We start from the raw sequence: 23,427 nt of genomic DNA, 5'->3' as shown, positions 1-23,427 counted from the left end.
CAGTCAGCACATTTTCCACCACACCTCTTTAGAAATTTGCCAGGGTTTCTGCTGTCATACCAAACTTCTACAAACTCCTGAGGAGCATTCTTCATGATGCCATTAGTGTGTTGGGTCCAGGAAAGATCCTCTGAGATAGTGATCCTAAATACTTAAATTTGCTTACCCTCTCTATCTCTGATTCCCCAATGATCACTGAATTGTATGCCTTTGAATTTCCCTTCCTGAAGTCAACAATCAGCTCCTTAGTTTTGGCTACATTGAGTTCAAGGTTATTGTTGGCCTGCAGTATTTCCAATGACAAATCATTTTATCATAAATCTCTAGATACCTTTATCATTGGTTGCTTATGAGAAACTATTAATGGAAAAATGTGTAACTATTGTAATATTACACACACTTGGTACACATTATCTTGGTACACATCATTCAAATAAATTCCATGCAAAACCACACTACTTGGTTTAATATTTTAATCTTACTCTGAAACACATGAAAATAATTTGTCAAGTACCACTGTAAATTTTCACATAGATTTTTTAAATAAACAAATTACAAACTATATACCTACTAAGACAAGTCATAAGGAGCAATTCTGTGAACTAGTACTCCAGCAAGGAGTAATTCATCCCAAAAGCAGACGGCAGAATCACAGGTGTCAAAATTAACTTCTCCAAGTGCAGCCTCACTTATATATATTTTAATATTCTTGCCAATCTAAAAATAGTTTAAAATTATTTTTTAACTTTCTATCTATGTCTTTTCTTTCCTCTTTCAATTCGCTCTTTGCTTTCTCAAGTCTTATTTGACTTTTTGTGACTGATTTTTTAAAAAATTACTTATTCTTCCTATTTTAAACTGCATTTATGGTGGCTTTTAAGCCTATTAATAAAGTCTACAATTGGCTTTTTTGAGAAATTTTAAAGCCTGAAATAAGCACAGAGCTCTGAAACAAGAACACAACAGGACTTAAACTATTCACTTTCTACTTTATCAGGGGCAAGAGTTACAATAATCTTTTATCTCTAATGGCTTCTCATTTAAATACTAAATAGAGTTCCTCCATTTTAACTGTGTTTCTGATTTTAACCCTATTTGGGCATATTTCTATTGACTTGACATTATGCCAGAACCATAGAACTCAACAGCAGAGATAACAAGTCATTTGGCCCCTCTAGTCTGTGCGGACCATCATCTCGCTAGTCCCACTGACCTGCTCTCATTCCATAACCCTCTAGACCACTCCCATCCATGTATCTATCCAATTTATTCTTAAAACACAAGATTGGGCTCACATTCACCACATCAGATGGCAGCTCATTCCACACTCCAATCACCCTCTGAGTGAAGAACCCTCCCTAATGTTCCCCCTAAACCTTTCCTCTTTCAGCTTAAAACGATGACCTCTCATGTTTATCTTTCCCAATCTAAGTGGAAAAAACCTACTTGCATCCACCCTGTCTATACCTCTCATAATCTTGTGAACATCTATCAAATCTCCCCATTCTTTTTCACTCCAAGGAATAAAGTCCTAACCTGTTAAATCTTTCCCTGTAACTCAAATCCTGAAGACCTGGCAATATCCTAGTAAATCTTCTCTGCTCTCTTTCATTCTTATTGATATCTTTCCTGTAGTTAGGCACCCAGAACTGCACACAATATTCTAACTTTGGTCCCACCAATGTCTTAAACAACTTTATCATAACATCCCAACACCTATATTAAATACTTTAATTTTTAAGATCCGAAAAGCTATCTGACTTCCCCACTCCAACCATTTCACCCACCCCTCCCTTAGCCCAGCTCAGCTATGACCTTGTAATGCATGTTTTTCCAGGTTAACTAGCAATCAGTCTGTTCATCCAGTTGGCTGTGTGAGGAAAAACTATGGGGAGTAATTAAAATTAAAGATGGCCTGCAGTTAAAAACTTCTGCCTTTCAGGAAACATACTGTTCTGTGTTTCTCATTAATACTTCCAAACACACACTCTTCTCCACACTTTCCTCCTTGTCATTATCATTTCACTCACTCCCAAGCAATCAGACAATTATACCAAAAGGTACATTAAAGATCACCATACTGCAGCAATGTTTATTCAATTTAATTGTTTGCAATATGTTGTTAGCTCTGTTCACACACTCCACAAATCTTTTATAAAGGCCAGCAGGTTGGATCAGAAACCTGACAACTGTAAATTTGCATTTGAAAGCTGGGGGTATAAACCAAATCTGTGATTAGCTTCAAATGCAATGATCTGAATACAGGATCAGATCATCATCCTAGGAAAGTAACTATTTATATTTTTTAACAGTCAACGTTTCAATGTAATCTTCAGTTTTTTGTGTGCCAGCTTGCCAGAGTTCCACTGCTTTGGAGATTGTTGTGAATAAGACAAATGGAAGAGCAGGATGGCAGAGCTGGAGGAGTTAAATACAGCGAGATCACTTCAAAAGCAAAACTGAAGACTGGCAGAAGCCTGTTGCTCTTTTACTGTGTATTTGGGCAAAATTCAGGCAGAAGAGATCCAGGTCAGCCTAAAGATGTATTTGGATATCAGGAAGCTTAGGCTGACATATGGCATTAATATCTTTCACAAGAGAAATGCCAGCAGCATGCTGCTGTTCTCCAACAACTTCACCATTGGCCTATCTCCTCATGATTATATTTGAACAGTAACCATATCAATATGGCTATGTGAAAGAGATATTACCTGGGTAATCTGTGGCTTATCTTCTTATCACTCAATGTCTGTCCATCACATAAAAGAATCATGCAGAATGTTATCCTCACCACTTGCTTCACAGGATATAGCAAAACCAACATTTCAAACCCTCAATATAACTGAAGGCTTCTTAAGATTGCACAAATCTAGATAGCAGGAAACTTTAAGCAACAAAAGAACAAATTTAAAATATATAGGGAAAGGTACAAAGAGGGAAATTTTTAAGAAGTTATATTAACCAAATTCTCAGAAATAGAGATCATGTGTGCCTCTTGCACCTTTTAAATAGAAGCCTAATCTACATGTTAAATTGCCAACCCAGTGATTTAAAAGGGATCCCACCGCTGCAATGACCTGGTGAGTGACACATCACACAGCCACAGGGAATCCTCTGTTCCCTGTGTTCTTTCTGTTCCCTTTCTGTTTAAAGTTCCAGAATAACCGGGTGAGCCATTTTCCCTTTTAAATAGACAGAGGAGGATACCCGGTAACTACTACTGGGTTCCCTGGCCATCTCTGACGTAGGTATGGAACCCGGGTGGATTTTGACCGGCTTGCCTGGTTCGGCCCTTTCAAATAGTCCTGTACCTGGGTCTTCAACCTAGTAAATTACCCAGTTAACCCCATTTGACAAGGCAATTTCAAAGGGCCTAGACAAATATTCTGAAATAGAACAAATGGAACTTTATTTAAATGACATGTCCTGTAGTCCGAGACATTGGATCAGCTCATGCTCTTTGTGTCAGTGCAAAAATATACATGAAGTACTGTTTTGCCAAAATTATGGCTGTAATATTTTCTGATGTGATTAATGCAGCTTGATATATTGGATCTGAATGATCCAGCTATGCTTACCATTAATCCTGATAATGCTCTAACAGCATTTGTCATGAATCTGAGCATGCAAGTTTTAAATCCAATGTAGGAGCTATTGCAACAGTTACTCCGTTTCTTAATTTTTAGCCACAGCTTCTAGAAGGACCACCTATTATTTATGAGAATTCCTCATTAATAGCATGATTTAAAAGATTACTCTACCATTTTAAAGGTACTTATCTAACCTCTAAAGTTCATCTACATAGTTCTGCCACTATACAGTATCTATAGTATCTTATAACAATTAATTTTGAGAACTCAGAGACACTGCTCTTACTCAAAGTCAAAGCAAATCAATAATGCCATTGAAAACATGCAAGTATACTCAAGGAAAGAGGATTTCAAGTTGCTACTTCTCAATTTTTCATGAAAGAAGAGAATTAAGGCAAACAATTTCATACTTAAATTTCGTTGAAGAGCAGCATACATGCGAAATCAGGTTCCCAAAAATAACCATCAACCATGTATCAAGATTTACATTTTGTGTCCCAGTAAAGGATACTCTTAGCAGAGAAGAGAAAGCTACTGAGAATTACATTTCAAGCTTTATCATTGTAATGTAGAGTAGATAGAATTAGTCTGGGAAATGAGAAAGGATGTGGGAAAAGGGCTATGAGATCTGACAGGATTCTTGGGGTGATGCTCCTTAACAAAATTAGCAGTGAATTACAAAAGCATGTGTTTCTTATCAGTGTGGTGAAAATGTGAGATCTTTGATGCTTCTTGTGTGAGTTTAAAAATAATGCACTCAGGTAATTCAAATTCCACGACATTCACTGAAGTCAACTTCTATATTTTGTTCACTCTTTCTTTCTGAGCTCTCTTCTATGCTTCACTGTTGAAGGAGCTCATGAAGTATTGTTGTACTTGTCAAATGGATCAAACTTTGATAATGAACTTCCCAATTAAATCAAGTTTATTATTTACAGTTCAGAAATGTCAAAGAAAGGAGACTTGCACAGCATAAGATATGTAGCTTTTTACTCAGTGAGTTCAATAATCCTCAAGTTAGTCATTGTGACTGGGGTAGGATTGTACTTTAAAAAAAATTAACATCAAGCGGGTTAAGTCAAATATCTTTGAATCACTCTTTTTCTGCAAGGGCAGCATACAGGTGCAGCATACAGGTGCCAGGTGGGATAGAGCGAGGGACAATTTGGAAGACAATGCTGCCAGTAGAAATGCTAATGTTTTGAGGGATATAAATTTCCTCTGTTTCAACTATTCATCTCAAGGCCTAGACTGTTAATGTATGAAAGATAAGTGTCTATCCCACTAGAGCAACATGAGAATTAAGTTTACATTTATTGAATGCTGGTAAATTATAGTTTTTAACAAACTGAAATTGTAAATTGGCTATCAGAAAAGTGTTCATGAAAGAGGATTGTTACAAGGAACTCACCTTGTTTATTAATGCTCTTTGATTAAACAAAATTGTTGTCCTTGAGCAGTCTGGATTAAATGTGACTCTGATTCCACAATCAAAGTGTTTAACTGCTATCTGAAATGAGGTTGCTGGCCTCCTCAATTATAGTTAGGTAATAAATACCTTTCATGCCAACAGCATCCACATCTTGAGAATGATTCATCCATTTGAAGATCTTCCACAAAATATTCTAGAAAAAAATGATAACAATCATTTGGTCAATTCTCACTGCCATATGTTCTTTGGCTTGGCTTCGCGGACGAAGATTTATGGAGGGGGTAAAAAGTCCACGTCAGCTGCAGGCTCGTTTGTGGCTGACAAGTCCGATGCGGGACAGGCAGACACGATTGCAGCGGTTGCAAGGGAAAATTGGTTGGTTGGGGTTGGGTGTTGGGTTTTTCCTCCTTTGCCTTTTGTCAGTGAGGTGGGCTCTGCGGTCTTCTTCAAAGGAGGTTGCTGCCCGCCAAACTGTGAGGCGCCAAGATGCACGGTTTGAGGCGTTATCAGCCCACTGGCGGTGGTCAATGTGGCAGGCACCAAGAGATTTCTTTAGGCAGTCCTTGTACCTTTTCTTTGGTGCACCTCTGTCACGGTGGCCAGTGGAGAGCTCGCCATATAATACGATCTTGGGAAGGCGATGGTCCTCCATTCTGGAGACGTGACCCATCCAGCGCAGCTGGATCTTCAGCAGCGTGGACTCGATGCTGTCGACCTCTGCCATCTCGAGTACTTCGACGTTAGGGGTGTAAGCGCTCCAATGGATGTTGAGGATGGAGCGGAGACAACGCTGGTGGAAGCGTTCTAGGAGCCGTAGGTGGTGCCGGTAGAGGACCCATGATTCGGAGCCGAACAGGAGTGTGGGTATGACAACGGCTCTGTATACGCTTATCTTTGTGAGGTTTTTCAGTTGGTTGTTTTTCCAGACTCTTTTGTGTAGTCTTCCAAAGGCGCTATTTGCCTTGGCGAGTCTGTTGTCTATCTCATTGTCGATCCTTGCATCTGATGAAATGGTGCAGCCGAGATAGGTAAACTGGTTGACCGTTTTGAGTTTTGTGTGCCCGATGGAGATGTGGGGGGGCTGGTAGTCATGGTGGGGAGCTGGCTGATGGAGGACCTCAGTTTTCTTCAGGCTGACTTCCAGGCCAAACATTTTGGCAGTTTCCGCAAAGCAGGACGTCAAGCGCTGAAGAGCTGGCTCTGAATGGGCAACTAAAGCGGCATCATCTGCAAAGAGTAGTTCACGGACAAGTTTCTCTTGTGTCTTGGTGTGAGCTTGCAGGCGCCTCAGATTGAAGAGACTGCCATCCGTGCGGTACCGGATGTAAACAGCGTCTTCATTGTTGGGGTCTTTCATGGCTTGGTTCAGCATCATGCTGAAGAAGATTGAAAAGAGGGTTGGTGCGAGAACACAGCCTTGCTTCACGCCATTGTTAATGGAGAAGGGTTCAGAGAGCTCATTGCTGTATCTGACCCGACCTTGTTGGTTTTCGTGCAGTTGGATAATCATGTTGAGGAACTTTGGGGGACATCCGATGCGCTCTAGTATTTGCCAAAGCCCTTTCCTGCTCACGGTGTCGAAGGCTTTGGTGAGGTCAACAAAGGTGATGTAGAGTCCTTTGTTTTGTTCTCTGCACTTTTCTTGGAGCTGTCTGAGGGCAAAGACCATGTCAGTGGTTCCTCTGTTTGCGCGAAAGCCGCACTGTGAGTCTGCCCATAACACTGGGCAGAAATGGCATAAATAGTGTATTTCAAATCCTGTGACACTTTATGCAAGGCAACCTGCCCATGACTTCAGAAGAAAAATGAGATATATGGCAGAGGAATTTTTTATTTCTAAAGCTACAACGGCCCATCATCTAATGCACAAGAAAAATTAGGTGCCCACCATATATCTAATGTTGCATTTTCATCAGCTAACCCTCAAATTTCTGGTGACAAACTAAACAAAATTAGCCTCAATGCCAAATACTTAATTTTACATAATGAGAAATATGCTGCAACTGCAATTTTTTTTCAAATTGTGCCTGTTCCTATACCTCAGAGATTCTTTCAAAACCTTCATAAATGCATCAGGAAGTTTCTGTGGAAAGGGAAGCCTTCCTGAGTCTCCATTGATAAATCAATTTGGAACTATGAATTGGGAGGATTAACACTCCAGGATTTTAAAAAAATAGATTTTTGGGCAACTCAATTGAAGTTGTCTCCTCTCTCTTTGATGGAGGAAACATATCTTCATGGGTAAAATTGGATTTACACAAGGTTGGTGAGAGGATGGCAGAAAACCTGATATATAAATGGAATTCTAAATTATTACCTGGTCCTTTAAAGAAGCTCTCCCCCCCCCCCCCACCCCCATTAAAGCACATAATTACAAGATGGAATAAATCTTGGACACTTGGTCCCAGAGAGAGAGGTCAAGTGTATTGAGGATTGTTAAGAGCAGGGACAATTTATGGCGTTTGAGCAAATTAGGAATAAATGTGATTTTAAATACATATTTTTTCTGCTATCTTCAGTTAAGATCTTACTTAAGGGTCAAATTAACAGAGTGTAGCGAAATAGAGACTCTGGTTCAAAAGAGGAGCACAAAAAAATTATTTCAAAAATGTATTCCTTACTTCAAGTGGGAACCCCTAAACAGGGAATTGATAAATCAAGACAAAGGTGAGAATCAGATTTAGGTAAAGAAATTGTTCCATTTTGCTGCTCCAACTTCTGTCGAGACAGCATAATTAACATGATTAATCTAAGCTATTGGCTGGTGCAATATAACTTCTTGCATCAGCTATACCTTACTCCACAAAAGTTACATGAACTGAAATTGGAAATATCAGACCAATGTTTTTGATGTGGTCAAGAAATAGGTACTTTCTTGAATTTAACCTGGTCATGCCTAGAGTGAGGCCTTTCTGGGAAGACTTGGGTAATCTCCTGAAAAAAAAATTACTGGAATTTGGTATCCTGAATCATTTTTATTGGGGAATTTAAAAGACATAAGACCTAAAATAAGGCTGTTGAAATATCAATTAAAAGTTGTTAAGCTTGCTTTAGCAGTGGCCAGGAAATGCATAGCAGTTGTTTGGAAATCTGATTCACAAGTAGGTTTAGCCCACTGGAAGATAGAAATGCATAATTGTGTCCTCCTGGAGAAGATCACCTATAACCTCAGAAATAGGTATGATATATTTTTAAGAATATGTAATTCATACCTAAGATACATCGTGGTAAATTTTTAATGATTCCCTCTTCCTGTCTTATCCCCCCAGTGCTCGCAGAACCGAGGATCCTGGATGTCAATTTATTTGACCCTTGATAGGACTGGTGTTTAAGCTAGGTGAGGCCTATCTTTTATTTTTCTTATTCTTTCTCTTTTCTTACTTTTTTCTTGGGAGGTGGGAAGCTTCCTCTTATTTTGTTCTTCTTTCTCTCTATTATCTTTTTCTCCCTTGATGGACATTGAATTTGCATTCTTGTAGTATTATTGCAATTCTTCTTTCTTTATAATAATTGAATCACATGTTGACTCTTTTTTCTCACTTCCTTTGATATCGGCACGTGGATCGATATTTGGATTATTCTGTTAATATTATGGATATTGATGTTTCACTTTTTGATTATTCTTCCTTTGGACTGCATGTTGATTGAAGATTCTCAAAATGAAATATTCAATAAAAAAGAAATATGTTGCAACCAAGACTTATCCACCAAGTAGAACTCTAATCTCCAAATTCAAAAGGCAAGTTATACTGCATTGAAAAGGCCCATAATGGTGATGCATCACCATGCTGGAGAGATGGAACACTTTTACTCTTCTTGTTGAGAAACTAGTCTGAATTAACTCAGAAATATTGATCTTTAGAAGCTCTGTCCATTCAGACTCTTATTTTCAATTTATTTGAAATTTTAGAGTCCAGTTTTATTCACAAGCATGGGATGAGAAAAAAAACCTTTTAATATTTTACAATGTATTAAATTTTTATCTCGAATGACTTTTTTTTCCCTAACACCAACTACCATTTCCCATTCAGCCACCCTTAACAAATTGCAATATCTTTCAACCTGAGGATCAGAAAAAATACCTTGTGCCAAGATTCTGCAAAGACTGCTCTGGAACTGCCAATTAGGAACTGCACAAATAGGCTGATTTTCTTTTCTTCCCCTGTGAGAGACTTAAACCCCCTCTCGACGGCTCTCCTTAATGCTCTAACCAAAACTGGAAACGTAGCACCAGGGAATTGTGGCTACAAAGCTTCATCCTATCACACCATGTCATAGTGTTTTGATACATCAGTGCACTGGAACAGCATGTCTCCAATCGAAAGAAAGATTTTCATTCTGCTTGCTGGGATTGAAATTGAACTCAAGTTCTATTAGTGAAAGAACTATGACTGCGTTCGCAGACATTCTGCCACCCAGACAGATTTAAATTGGTTTCACTTTCTGACTGACTACACATTTGTAGTTGGTTTTTGAATAGAGAGCAACACCATGTTGTTGGAGTGGGTTGTTCAAACAAATTGACTTAAATAAGATTAAATCTCTAGGTAGTTCTAATCCTTGGTATTATTTTTTGGAGCATTTCTTAGAATGCAGTAGTTTCCTTTATCCTGAGAAACTGCTTCAAATTAAATAAACGTGATTAAAACTGATTTTATTTCCTGACTCTCCAAAATATTCCACAAGGAACAATATCAACACAATCGAGACCTTGGAGTGTAATTGCTATAAGGCGCATACCCCCAAAAGTAGATGTCCAGTGTTCTGTTGACAATATACAATGAAATACATATCAAATATAATTGTGAAGTTGAGGTGACTGCTTTGTGGGAAGAATACAGTCCATTATCCACCTTGATGCACTCCAAGGCTGCTAGCACCCCCTCCCTGGTAATTCATACGTGGTCTAAAATATTTGCTAAATTTTCTAAATATCCCTGATCTTTTCTATGGTAAGGGCTGATGAGAGAAAAAAATAATTTAAAATGTTACCCATTTTCTGTGGCTTCACACAAAGATGGTCATTCTGATCCTTCAAGGCACCAGTTCTCTCCACAGGCTCCCCTTTGCTCTAAGTATACCTGCAGAATCCCTTGTGATTTTTCTTTAACCTGCCTTCCAGGTTACATCATGTCTTCTTTTTATCCTCCTGATTTCCCTCTTGTCTCTCATGGTTGATGTTTTCAAAGGCTTTAGTGATGTTGACAAAGCCAATTAAAGTGGTTGGTGATGCCCCTACATTTTTCTTGAAGTTGACATATTGTGAAGTTCATATCCACTGGGCCTCCAGATATACGTAATCAAAAAATTGTGATTGAAGGAGTAGCTCTTTAATTACTGGAAGAAGGCAGTTGAGGAGAACCAGAGTGAGAACTAGCAATGAGGAGGGAGGACCACAAGTAATCACGGCAGTCAGATCTGTCTCCTTGCTTGGTCAAATTATAGCAGCCAAGAGGACTGCTTGTAAATATTTCTCTTCTTAGATATGGATGATGAGATTGTAGTTTCAAGGCAGAAACTCTCTACAAGCAAGGTGATATCAGTATTACTCGTCAAGCTTAAGTATGGAGAAAAAGTTTGTGTTTGAGCAAACATGAACATCATTGACTTGTTCATAAAAGGATACAAGAGGATACACTGCACACTAAACAATCACAATATAAAAGTCCTCCACTTAATTACTCCCATGGAACAAGATGCCTTCAATTGATATAAGACTCCAGTAAAGCAAAGATGAACTGCTGAGGCTTTATAATGCTTTGGTCAGGTCACATTTGGAGTATTGTGAGCAGTTTAAGTCCCTTTATCTAAGGAAGGATGGCTGATGCTGGAGAGGGTAAATTTCTACAGGTGTGTGGTGGAAAGTGTGCTGACCAGCTACATCATGGTCCTATCTGGAGACATCAATACCTCTGAGTGTAAAGCTCTCCATAAGGTAGTGGACACAGCCCGGATATCACAGAAAAGAAACCCTCCCCACTGTCGAGAACATCTACAGGGAACATTGCCGTTGGAGGGCAGCAGCAATGATCAAGGATTCACGCCACACAGCACATACTCTGTTCTCGCTGCTGCCATCAGGAAAGAGGTATAGGTGTCACAAGACTTGCACCACCAAGTTCAGGAAGAGATACTACCCCTCCACCATCAGACCCCTCAACAACAAACTCAATCAGGGACTCATTTAAGTGTAATGATAGAGAGCTATCACCAGGAGGAGTTGGAGAAGTAGTTTGAAGTATCTGGGGAATGTTACATCTTGAGAATGCTGTTGCATCTTGGATAGATGACCTCTCTACATGAGGTCTGGCCTTAGTGCTGTTTGCTTAGTTAATAAATCTAGTTGTTTTAAAAAGAACCCAAGTTTCTTATTGTAATAAAATAAACATCATATTAAGGAGTCTTACTTTGCATTTTATTGACTTTTTGCACAGTCAATTTGTTTACATTTGTTATCTGTTTGCAGTTCTTTATTTGTTTACACTGTGTAAAGATTTTTTTTGTAGTACCAATAAGTGGTAAATCTGCCTTGCCCGCAGAAAAAAAACACTCTCAGGGTTGCATTTGATTTCATTTAAGTACTCTGATTATAAATTTGAAATCTGAAAAGTCATTGAAATATACCAAATATTGAAAGGGCTAGATAGAATGGATGTGAAGATGTTTGCACTTGTGGGTCTAGGACTAGAAGGCACAGCTCAGAATAGAGTTGAGGAGAAATGTCTTAAGCCAGAGAAAGATGAATCTGTGGAATTCATTTCCACAGACAGATGTGGGCATCATCACTGTATATATTTAAGCAGATTAGTAAGGGTGTCCGAATCATGGGTCCTCTATGGCTCCTAGAACGCTTCCACCGGCGATGTCTCCGCTCCATCCTCAACATTCATTGGAGCGACTTCATCTCCAACATCGAAGTACTCAAGATGGCAGATGCTGACAGCATCGAATCCACGCTGCTGAAGATCAAACTGCGCTGAGTAAGTCACGTCTCCAGAATGGAGGACCATTGCCTTCCCAAGATCGTGTTATATGGCGAGCTCTCCACCGGCCATCGAGACAGAGGTGCATCAAAGAGGATGTACAAGGACTGCCTAAAGAAATCTCTTGGTGCCTGGCACATTGAACACTGCCAGTGGGCTGATATCGCCTAAAACCGTGCATCTTGGCGCCTCACAGTTCGGCGAGCAGCAACCTCCTTTGAAAAAGACCGCAGAGCCCACCTCACTGACAAAAGACAAAGGAGGAAAAACCCAACACCCAACCCCAACCAACCAATTTTCCCTTGCAACCGCTGCAACCGTGTCTGCCTGTCCCGCATCGGACTTGTCAGCCACAAACGAGCCTGCAGCTGACGTGGACATTACCCCTCCATAAATCTTCGTCCACGAAGCCAAGCTAAAGAAAGAAGGGTAAGGGTGTCAAAGGTAGGACAATGGAGATGAAAGGAAGAATACATCAGCCATGATCAAATGGTGGTGCAGACTCAATGGGCTAAATGGCCTAACTTTCCTCCGATTCTAAATTTATAGTCTTAAAACATGGAGCATTGATGATGAAATTTACTAATGTCTTCTATTTTCCAAAAGAGCATTTAATTGATTAAGAATAATGATGTTTAAAGATTAAGATCTCAAAGACTGAGATGAAACCCTGATGGCAATAGTGATCCCTGGTTGCAACTGTACTTGTGCAACCTTTACAACTTAGGGCAGGCACAACAAATGCAAAATTGTCACCACATAATTCTCCAAATTCACTGCAAGGATAACATATTTGTGAGGGGTGCTGGACTGTGAGTGGTGCTGGATTTTGAGGGCACTAGCAAAGTGGCGACTCTGTCTGCTGTACAGTATTATACAAGAATAATGGAACCTTTACCTCTACCTTTACCTTTACAAATTTTCCTCTCCCAGGCCAACCTTAATTCACTTTGTTGGCGCTGTTGGACAAGACATATTACTTGAATGCCTGACGCCAAGTTTTCTTGCTGCCTATAAACTGTTGCAATCTGGATACTCTTATCCAAACTCTGCCTTAAAAAGAAAAACAAGCAATTTGAAGAAAATTATTCAGGACATTTTCAAAGTTTCTTTAAGAATGCAACATTAACACCTGGGGATCCCTGGCTCAATGTCACACAAACGGAGAATGGAGAAGAGACAATTGGTACCTCCAGAAATCTCCCCATTTTAAGGCACTAAAGAGCTGAGAAGACAGCAGCAGAACTAAAAAGGCCAATCCAAACTAGATCAGAGAAAGATAATACAAGATTACATCAAACAAACAAATTACAATTAATAAGAAACCAGTGGATGGTATTCAGCAGCTCAGGAACAGCATAGAGAACTGGTCTGAAACTAGTCAGGACAAATCCCAGAAAGATACACAAACCCACAATAAGTTATTCACAATTATACGATAATAGATACCTTACATAGATCTCAGAAGCCATTTTAAAATATGTTAAGGAACTATCAATCAAAATAATAGAATATTCCAATTAATTACACATGTTTTGCAATCAAATTTTTTTCTTAATGTATGTAAATTCCTTTAAAATGTCACAGTAATGTTTGGAAAGAAAAAAAATAAGGAGCCACCTTCAATTTTTGAAAATGGGTTTCTCTGATGGATTAAATCCATGCAAGTTTGAAAATGAAGAAATTCAAAAAATGAACAGTTTTTCTAAATTTCATTCTCATCTTTGGTTCATCTCACTTCTCAGATGCTCTCACATAGCAATTATCTGTGGGAAAGCCTTTCACTAGATTGCCTCTCAATCTTCTTTACTACTATTGCCTCTAATGAAGGTGGGTGGCAGGAGAATTAACAATAGTCCATTGGTAGACAATCGTTGTATTTTTGTGATGTGGAGAAAAGAAGAATATTTGATGGAAAAGCACAATGTCAGAGGAAAATGAGAGTGAAAACCCATGAAGCCAATATTTATTTTTTTTTAAATGAGAAATTAAAAGAAAATGCAGACTGTGAGAGGAATGAGGAATAGAGGATCCACTAAAAAACACAATAATATTGAATAAAAATGACAACATTCGATTTTTTCATTACTTTATAATCTTTCAGAGGACATTTTCTAGTTTAAGTAGGAAAATGTCTCCTTCCATTCATTCCTAGAATCCCACAAACAGGCCTAAACATTTGCTCATTTTTAATTCACCATTTCCAAAATATTCTTGCTGGAGAAAATGAAATAAGAATGATACTAAGCATTTGAATTAATTATTTCTTTTTAAAATATTTTTATTGAGTTTAACATATAAATCCTGCACACAAAGTTTCCAATAAAACAAATAGCAGGTCATGTCATATACATATCACAAATTAATATGAATATTAATAAAAAACCTATCATATTTGTTTATTTAACAATATTTCTTAAAAATAATCCTGGATATAAATCAAGTAAAACTACATTAGATAATCCCTTCGACTAAACAAAGGGCAATTTAATGATATGATCTATGAAAACCATTATTAAATCCATATCAACAGTTAATCTAAAAAAAAGAATTAAAAGAAAAAAAAGAGAAAAAAAAACACAAAGAAAATCTGAAACTAAATGTAATCTACCCCTCTCTCTAATCAAGGTTACCTTGTAAAAAAAAGGTGTAAAATATTGATCTTCAGACCTTCAGAAACTAGACAGAGAATCACTGGAACATCCATAGTTCTTAAATCTTCCAATCATGATAGCATTCTATGAATGGGTCCCACATCTTTTCAAATTGAAACTTTCTATATTTAATATAGTATAAAATTTTCTGCATGCTTAAATAGGACATAACATCATGTAACCACTGTGTAGGGGTAGGTGAAGAGTCATCTTTCCTTTTCAATAAAATGACTCGTCTGGCTATCAACATGATAAAAGCTAAAACTTTCTCCTGGGATGCGGACAAAGGTATATTTGATTCACAAGAAAAACTAAACAAGGCAATTAAGGGGCATGGTCTATTTTAATCTTAAAAATCACTGATAAAGTTTGTAAAATGTTTTCACAATATTTTTGTAAATTAGGGCATTCCCAAAACATATGAATCAATGAAGGTTCAAAAATTTTACACTTCTCACATAATGGATCAACATCTGTATAAAAATGATGTAATTTGAGTTCAGTCTTATGTATTCTATATAGTACTTTAAATTGTAATAAACAATATCTTGCAAAAAATGAAGAATTATTAATCAAGCTAAGAGTAGAATTCAGCATGGTAACAGACCATTTCGGCCCACAGGTCCAGGCCATTCAATTTACACCCAATTAACCTACACCCACCAGTATGTTTCGAATGAAACAGATATTCTATACACGGGGATGTCCTTCAATATACTCAGATAAAAACCCTATCAATCTGGCAGTAGTCACTTCAGGATTCAAGAACAAGGGATGTGGGACACAAGGTTGGGCATTATTGGGGTACTGCAGTGGGATTTCAAAATACAAAATGAGTTTGAACGTAATGATTATTCCATAGAACATTGAGTGATGGGTCCAGATAATCATTAAGCACAGGAGCAGGAAGGGATCATAGGGAGAGAGGTTGAAATATGGTGACATCTGGGTGTTCCTCAGGACTGGAGGAGGTCTTTAAATACATCTGGCGTTTCTGATTACAAAGATGTTAAAGGATCGCTAGGCAAATTAGACTCAGACATCTTTGGTCATTGCAAACAATTGGTTATTTTATCACTGAGAACATTAGCACCTTCTGTTAGCCCCTGGTAACTCTTACCTAATTTTTTAAAAATCCCTTTGCTAATACTTCTGATTCTTATACACAACACATGGTTACCTCATTCAGCAAGAAAGAAGAGGAAACATGGAGCTGCCAGTCCATTTCATTGGGCCTCCAGTGCTTTACCAGTACCATAAATTTCTGAAATCACAAGGGGTCTGGTGATCCAGATTCCTTATCCAGATAAGGAATTAAATGTCCTAGTAAAGGAAACTCAGTGAAACCCTTAAGCTGGCACCTAACTTACAACATTTGGTTACATTTTCACATTTCCTTCAACCATTTGGCTCTCAAGTCTATGCCATCTCTTGGAGTAATTTTGTCATTTCCTATGCCCACTGATTTCCTAGTCACATATTCTTGCTCACATGCCCATCATTCTGCTATGAACCACCATCAATTAATTTCATCAAATAGTCAACCAACCACCTGGTCTTGTGAAGAGGAATGAGACCAGAATATTGAGGGAAACATGCAAGGTTACAGAAACAATATGAAACTTCACATGGGCAGCAGCAGAGATCAGGATCGAACATGAACTATGTTGAACTATGAGACAGTGGTCCTACCAGCTGCCCACTGCACCACCTATTATAGGAAGAGGTCATCAAAAAGTAGACAAAATTTTATAAAAATAAAACCGAAAATGCTGAAAAAACACAGTAGAATTAATGTATCAGGTTGATGGTCTTTCAGTGGAATTGAGAGACAGTGATAAAGTGAGTTTTAAGTCACAGAGCAAGGAGGGAGAGACAGAGAGAAGAAAAACAAAGGTCTACGGCAGAGCAGGAGGAAGAAGATATCACAAATTTGAAGTAGAATTGTCAGGCATGATTTTCCTTTCAGAAAACCATGCTGACTTGACCAATCTTTTCATGCACCTTCAGATATTCCATAATCTCATTCTTAACAAACGACTGCAACAGCTTCCCAACCATGACACAGGCTAATAGATCTATAATTTCCTTTATGCTACCTCGTTACCTTTTTAAAAAGCATAGTGACATTCGCAATACTTCAAACCACTGATTCCTGGAAGAAAATTACCAATGTCTCCACACTTTCTACAGCTACCTCCTTCAGAACTTGAGGGTGCATGCCATCTGGTCTGGGAGACTTATCTACCCTGAGAACATTTACTTTCTCAAGTATCTTCTCTCTCATGATTTTGACTGCACTCACGTCTTCCTGGAGACGCATGAGAGACTACTTATGCGTTCTGCAGTGAAGACTGATCCAAAATATCAATTTAGTTCCTCTGCCATCTCCTTGTCTCCCTATTGGTCATGTCTATTTTGATTATTCTTTTACTCTTTATATATTTAGAAAAAGATTTTAGTATCCTCTTTGCATGACTCTACCTCTTATAATCCTATGTCCCTCCTTTCTGATTATTTAATATTGTTGCCTACCAGCAGAGCCATGCTGTCCCATCTACCTCCCTGCCTATCCTTCCAATACACCATGTTTCCTTGGATGTTTAGTTCCCAATGACATTCATCTTTAGCCATGACTCAGTAATAGCCACAACATCGCACCGTCCAACCTGTAGCTGTACTGCAAGATCACCCATCTTGTTTCTAATGCTTATACTTTATTATACTTAAGGCATTTAATTATTATACTTTCAGACCAGATTTTGAATGCACCATCTGGCTGCTATTTTGTCTCATTACCTACCTGCCACCCTTGCTGCACACAATCTTTGTTTTACTGCTGTTTCCCTCTTTTTCAGCCTTATCACTCTGGTTCCTATCCCCCTGCAAAAGTAGTTTAAACCCTCCCTAACAACTATATTAAACACCCACCAGGATATTGGTCCCCTTTGACTTCAGGTGTAACCTATCCTTTTTATATAGGTCAGTGGTTCTCAACCTTTTTTTCTTTCCATTCACACACCACTTTAAGTAATCCCTATGCTATCGGCGCTCTGTGATTAGTAAGGGATTGCTTAAGGTGGTATGTGAGTGAAGGGAAGGTTGAGAATCACTGCTCTAGACCCAATTGTTACTGAAATATTTTGCGTGAGAAAAAATATCCTTGGCCCATTTCCTTTGGAGTTTTGAAACTGTGCACATAACTGGTCAACTGGGTATGATTGAGGGGGGGGGGGGGGGGAGCATGGCCATGCTGGGTGGCTGAGCAGATGTGCTTCTCCGAGCTCTCCTAGAAAATTCTCTAAAAGGTGACCAAAAAGTGGTTTTGATAGAATATTTTGACTGCAAAAGTGTGGATATATCTTCTGAAGGATGATTGGAAAATCATACGGAAATAAACCAAAATCTGCAATGGAAACAGCTCCAGCTTTGCCAGTCACTTCAATGGACAATATTAGTGGAGATACCTCCTCCTCCCAATGAATGATGGACCTAAAAACTGTTGCAAGAATTTGGAGGTCTGGGACAATGATTTACAAATGTGGAGATTGTCATTAAAGAGCTTACCACTTCAGTGAGAGAGGTGGGTGAAGCCATTAATGACTTAACTGAAAGAATGGATAGCACCTAGAGAGACCTCTGTAAACATGATAAGCAAATTGAAGAATTTAAAAAAAAAAGCTGATCAATGGATCACAGATAAGCAGCTTCTTCTGGATAAACTGGATCACATGGAGAACTTCATTCAGAGAAACAATGTGCAAATGGTTGGCTTGAGAGAAGGTGCAGAAGACAGGGATGTCGTGGAATTCTTTGAGACTTGGATCCCTCAAGTCCTTCTCACCAAGGAACTCAGCGATCAAATACATATTGAATGTGCTCATCGAACACTGGGACCAAGGAGAATGAGTGAAGCCTGCCCTTGACCTGTTATGGTGAGATTGTTGAGCTTCAAAGTCAGAGAAATGATCCTCTCCTGTCAGAATGTGCTGGACCCAATTAGAGGCATCCCATACCCTGGCATCATGGAGGCAATGCACCATTTGGCTCACAGAATCTCTTGTCTTTTCTCCTCACAATGCAACCTCCTATCACTATTGCATGCCCCTTCGCCCTCTCTGCTACAGAACCATGTTCAGTGCTAGACATCTGTTTCCAATGATCATTCTCTGTCAGGTCACCCTTTCCAATACCATCAAGAACAATAAACCAGTTGCCGAGCAGGATGGCCACAGAGGTGTTCCTTACATACTCCCTGTAGCTCCAATCTATCACCTCCTCATTCTTCCTAATGAGCATCAAGCTGCAGCTTCAGTTTCTTAACATGGTCCCTTGGGAGCTGCACCCCAATGCACCTGTGCAGATATGGGAATCGGGGTCAAAAATGTGCTGTAAATCTCTATAAACATGGTCAGAAAAAGCATACCAATCTTGTCTTTAATGTACACAAGATACCATTAATAAATGAATATTTCAGGGGATTCAAAGATTTGTTGTGAAAGTTCTGAAGTTTTAAACAAAATGACAGAATCATAAATTTAAGCTTCAAATAAATAGCATGCTGCAGAATAGAAGGAATTTAACCATGTTTGAAACCTGTTGATACCTGTTCCAGAAGAAGCTATTAATTTAAAACACTTGAAAATATTTTCAACTATTTATTGAATCAAATCTGTCCATTCACATGAAGCAATTCTTGATTTGTACTTCAGATGTGAGCAAACAACATCCCAAGGAAGTCTCAACACCACAGAGTTTAAAAAAAAACTCCTATCTTGTCGGTATCCAAAAATTGATGTTTGGTAAGTTTAAATATAAGAGATAGTTATTCAAATAAGGCTAGATTATTATCAAAAAAAATCTTGAAAAAATTGGATACCCAATTTAAGCCATTCATGAAAAAAAGAATCTTGCACAGAAGTTGGAAAAAAAAGAGTTAAGCAAGTAAGAATCTATGGTATCCAAAAGTATTCTAAACTGAAACCAAATTCTCGAAGTATGCTTAACAACAAAATTATCAATTAATTTGGAAGCAGAAAAAAGTATGGCACTCCAAGTATCAAAATGAGGTTTTTTTTTTAGTAGATTTAAGTTCTAAATTTGAAGCATCCATTCTGACCTTATAATAATACATTTAATATTCGCTGCCCAATAATAATATCTAAAATTTGGTAAAGCCAACCCACCGTTCTTTTTAAGGTTTTGAAGGAAAACTTTACTAAGATAAGGACACTTATTTTTCCAAATATACGAGGAAATAATTGAGTCAAGTGAATCAAAAAAGGTTTTGGGAACAAAAACAGGAACAGCTTGGAAAATATATAAAAACATGGGTAGGATATTCATCTTAATAACATTAATTCATCCAATTAACGACATCGAAAGAAGATACCACTGAGCTAAAGATTTCTTAACATAGTTCATTAAAGAAAGAAAATTCTCTTTGAACAAATTAAATTATTATAACTTTTAGTAATAGTAAGAACAGTAATTAAATTGATTTTTAGTTATTTTAATAGGAAGGGCTGAAAACTTAAATACAAGCAACTTGGTTTTCTGAATATTTAAATTATAACCTGAAAATTGACCAAATTAGTGGAGCAGTGACAGAATGGATGGAATTGTATGATCATGGTCTGAAATATGCAACAGATCATCATCCGCATATAAAGAGACCTTATCAACCCTCCCCCCACTTAAGATTCCAAATATATCATTAAATTGCCCGAAAGCTCAGCACTAAGAGTTCAAATGCCAGATTAAATATCAATGGGTTAAGAGAACAACATTTCCTAGTACCACAGTAAAATTTAAGGATTTGGATTTTAAAGAGTTGCTAAATATTGAGGCAATAGGATATAAATATATAAATTGAATCCAATTAATAATTTTAGGCCCAAATTGAATTTTATTAGCACTTTAAATAAGTAGTCCCATTCTACCACATCAAAAGCTTTTTCAGCATCTAACATGATAACACACTCAGAAGATGAGACTTCATTATAAATACAATAGGGATGATCTATAATTTTAAACCAAATCAAAAGAAGCTGATATCAGCTATACAATATGTTAAAGGTTCACTCATTTGGTTTTGGCGTTCTTACAGTGAAAATATTGTGAGTTGAATCAATCTGGAGTGGTTAGGAAAAGAATTAGACTCATTTTAATTGTATCTATGGTTATGCCTGTTTTATTAAAGCCTAGTTAAAAATTCATTTCATATCAAGGCTTTGGCCCTGCAAATCTGGCTCTTACCGCTGACCAGTTGATCCTGTTAAAAGCCGAATCACAATATTTTAATAACAAATTTATTAAAGATTTAAATTTTATTTCAATTTTTTTTAAATAAAAAAGATCGGGACCAATGCCTGAAGAGGGCGGACAAAATCAGTGAACCGGTGCAGACTCGAAAGGCCAACATGGCCTGTTTCCGCTCCGTTAATGGTTATGTGGTTATATGGTTATATGATTTATTATTAAAGTCTATGGACAATTCTATAGATAAGGTTAAAACATTATGGGAGCAAGATTTTCAGCTTTCATTTTCAGATACCACATTATGCTCTATCAAAATTGGTAAATTCATTTTCTTTATGTGCCCAAAATTTGCCTTTGCCTTTACAATTTAAAGTAGTTGATCGATCTTATTTTTCTGAAGTTCAATTGGCTAAATTTTACTCTAACATTTCCTCAAAATGTGACAGGTGTAAGATTGAAGTTGGTACGTTGTTACATATGTTTTGGTCTTATTCCTCCCTTTCCATTTTTTGGGAGGATATCTTTCATACTTTATCTTTAGTTCTCAATGTGAATCAGATACCTAATCCTATAATTGCTTTATTGGTTCATCTAAGACATCTGATTTTAATTTAACTAGGTCTCAATCCAATGTAGTCTCTTTTTGCCTCCCTTATTGCTAGACATTCAATACTGACAAGAGAAAAAGTTGTTGTACCTCCAACTTGTACTCAATGGCTATCTGATATGTTGGCTTTTCTAACTTAAAAAAAAAGATGTTCTTCTACTGTAACGGATTTAAATTTATGGGGTCCTATTATTAATTATTTTTGTAATTTATAAGATCACTTGATCTTGCTTTGTGAGTTTGTGGTTTCTTTTTATAATAGTGAAATTATAAGTACTTATCAGATAACTTCAGCAGGGAAACGAATAGTTAATAGTAATAATAGTTACTTTTTAAAACAAATCTTTTTCAATTAGCCATATGTTATAACTGGATATAAAACACATATGTTTGCTACTTTTCTTTCTGTTTGACAGTTATATTATTGAATTTATATATAATAGTTCTATTTTCCTTAGATAATGGTTTTTTTATATATTACTTTTGATGAATGGTTTTTCCTTGTGGTCCTATTGTTGTAAAATCCAATAAAAATATTAAAACAGAAAATGTGAGGAAACAAATGCTTTTAATCCCATTTGTTATCAAACTCTCTTTGACGTACCATTGAGCAGATCACAAGAAAGAGAAAAGTATCTGTTGTTAGTATCTTTTATATGTAACTTTTCTCAAGTAAAGCTTTGGGAATTCAAATTGTCAACACGTTTAAACGTCTTTTGGAAAAATAAATACATTTACATAATCTCACAGGATATGCGGAGACAATTTTTCACTTCAATTTGAGAAATGAATTAATGCAAACTGAGAATTACAATAACTTTGAACAATGAAATTTATTAAATATTCAGAATACACATAGAGGATCAAAGAAAAGTGTAGAACATCTCATTGAGTATCCAGCTATGCTTTTGAAGAGCAGATCAGTTATTCGCCTCCTGGTATGAAGGTGCCAGTGCACAGGCCAGGAAAAGGCTACAGAGGGTGATAAACTTGGCCAGCGCCATCATGGGCATTAGTCTTCCCATCATTAATAGCATTTTTAAGAGGCAGTGTCTCAAGAAAATAGTCTTGATCCTCAAGGACCACCACCAGCCATGCTATGCCCTCTTCTCACTGCTACTATCAGGAAAGAGGTACAGGAGCCTAAAGTCGAATACCCAAAGTTATGAAAACAGCTTCTCCCCTCCACAATCAGATTTCTGAATGGACAATGAACTACAGACACTAATTCACTATTTTACCTCTTCTTTTACACAAATTATTTATTTTTTAAATCGTGTATTCATGGAAATGTATTTTATAACAATTTTTTACACCCTGAGAGTACAATACTGCTGCTGCAAAACAATAAATGACAATTAACCTGATACTGATACATATTTTGCCGTTCTCTTCACAACCTCCTGTCATTAGTCTTCTCCCACAATTGTTTATCCAATTCTCCCTTTAAAACTCCTAATGAATCTATATCCACCATTTAATTTGGCAGCATATTCTAAATTCTAACTTCATGAAGTACTTTTATATTTGCCTCTTATGACTTTCCTCTCAATCATTTTAAATCACTGAAAATCCACCCACCAGCCATTGGAAACAATTTATCTTTTCTTCCTCTGCCGAAATCCATGATTTTAAATTGCACCTCTTCACGTCTTTCTTGGCTTTAAAAGTAACAACTCCAATTTTTTTTTGTCTCCATGTAACTGTAAATCCTGTAACTATTCCACCATCAGTTCCCAAACAACAAACTCAATCAGAGACTCATTTAAGTACTCTTTCTTTGCACATTATTTATTATTGAATATTTATTTTCTGTATAGCACAGTTTGTTCGCAATTCCTTTTTGTTTACATTTCTTTCTTTTGTATTTGCATCTTTACTTGAATACAGTTCTCTTTTT

General features: G+C 37.3%; 1 long non-coding RNA gene across 4 annotated transcripts in view; it reads right to left on the bottom strand.

Annotated features, from left to right (window-relative positions):
• The window catches only part of LOC138736613 (uncharacterized), a 161,924-nt gene that overhangs the window by 33,916 nt on the left and 104,581 nt on the right, over nucleotides 1–23,427 (bottom strand). The window contains exons 3-4 of one of the 4 annotated variants that reach the window (XR_011340438.1): nucleotides 12,904–13,058; nucleotides 5,149–5,215 (exon numbers count right to left, since the gene is read on the bottom strand). The exons of 2 other annotated variants lie outside the window; for them this stretch is intronic. This is a non-coding gene — a long non-coding RNA (uncharacterized lncRNA). The remainder of the gene's footprint in view (nucleotides 1–5,148; nucleotides 5,216–12,903; nucleotides 13,059–23,427) is intronic. One more of the 4 variants, XR_011340439.1, reaches the window with a different exon arrangement.

The sequence above is a fragment of the Narcine bancroftii genome, chromosome 6 (assembly GCF_036971445.1).
Source record: "Narcine bancroftii isolate sNarBan1 chromosome 6, sNarBan1.hap1, whole genome shotgun sequence".
Lineage (NCBI taxonomy): Eukaryota > Metazoa > Chordata > Chondrichthyes > Torpediniformes > Narcinidae > Narcine > Narcine bancroftii.
The sequence above is the reverse complement of the archived record's forward strand: the minus strand, read 5'-3'. Positions and strand labels throughout refer to the sequence as shown.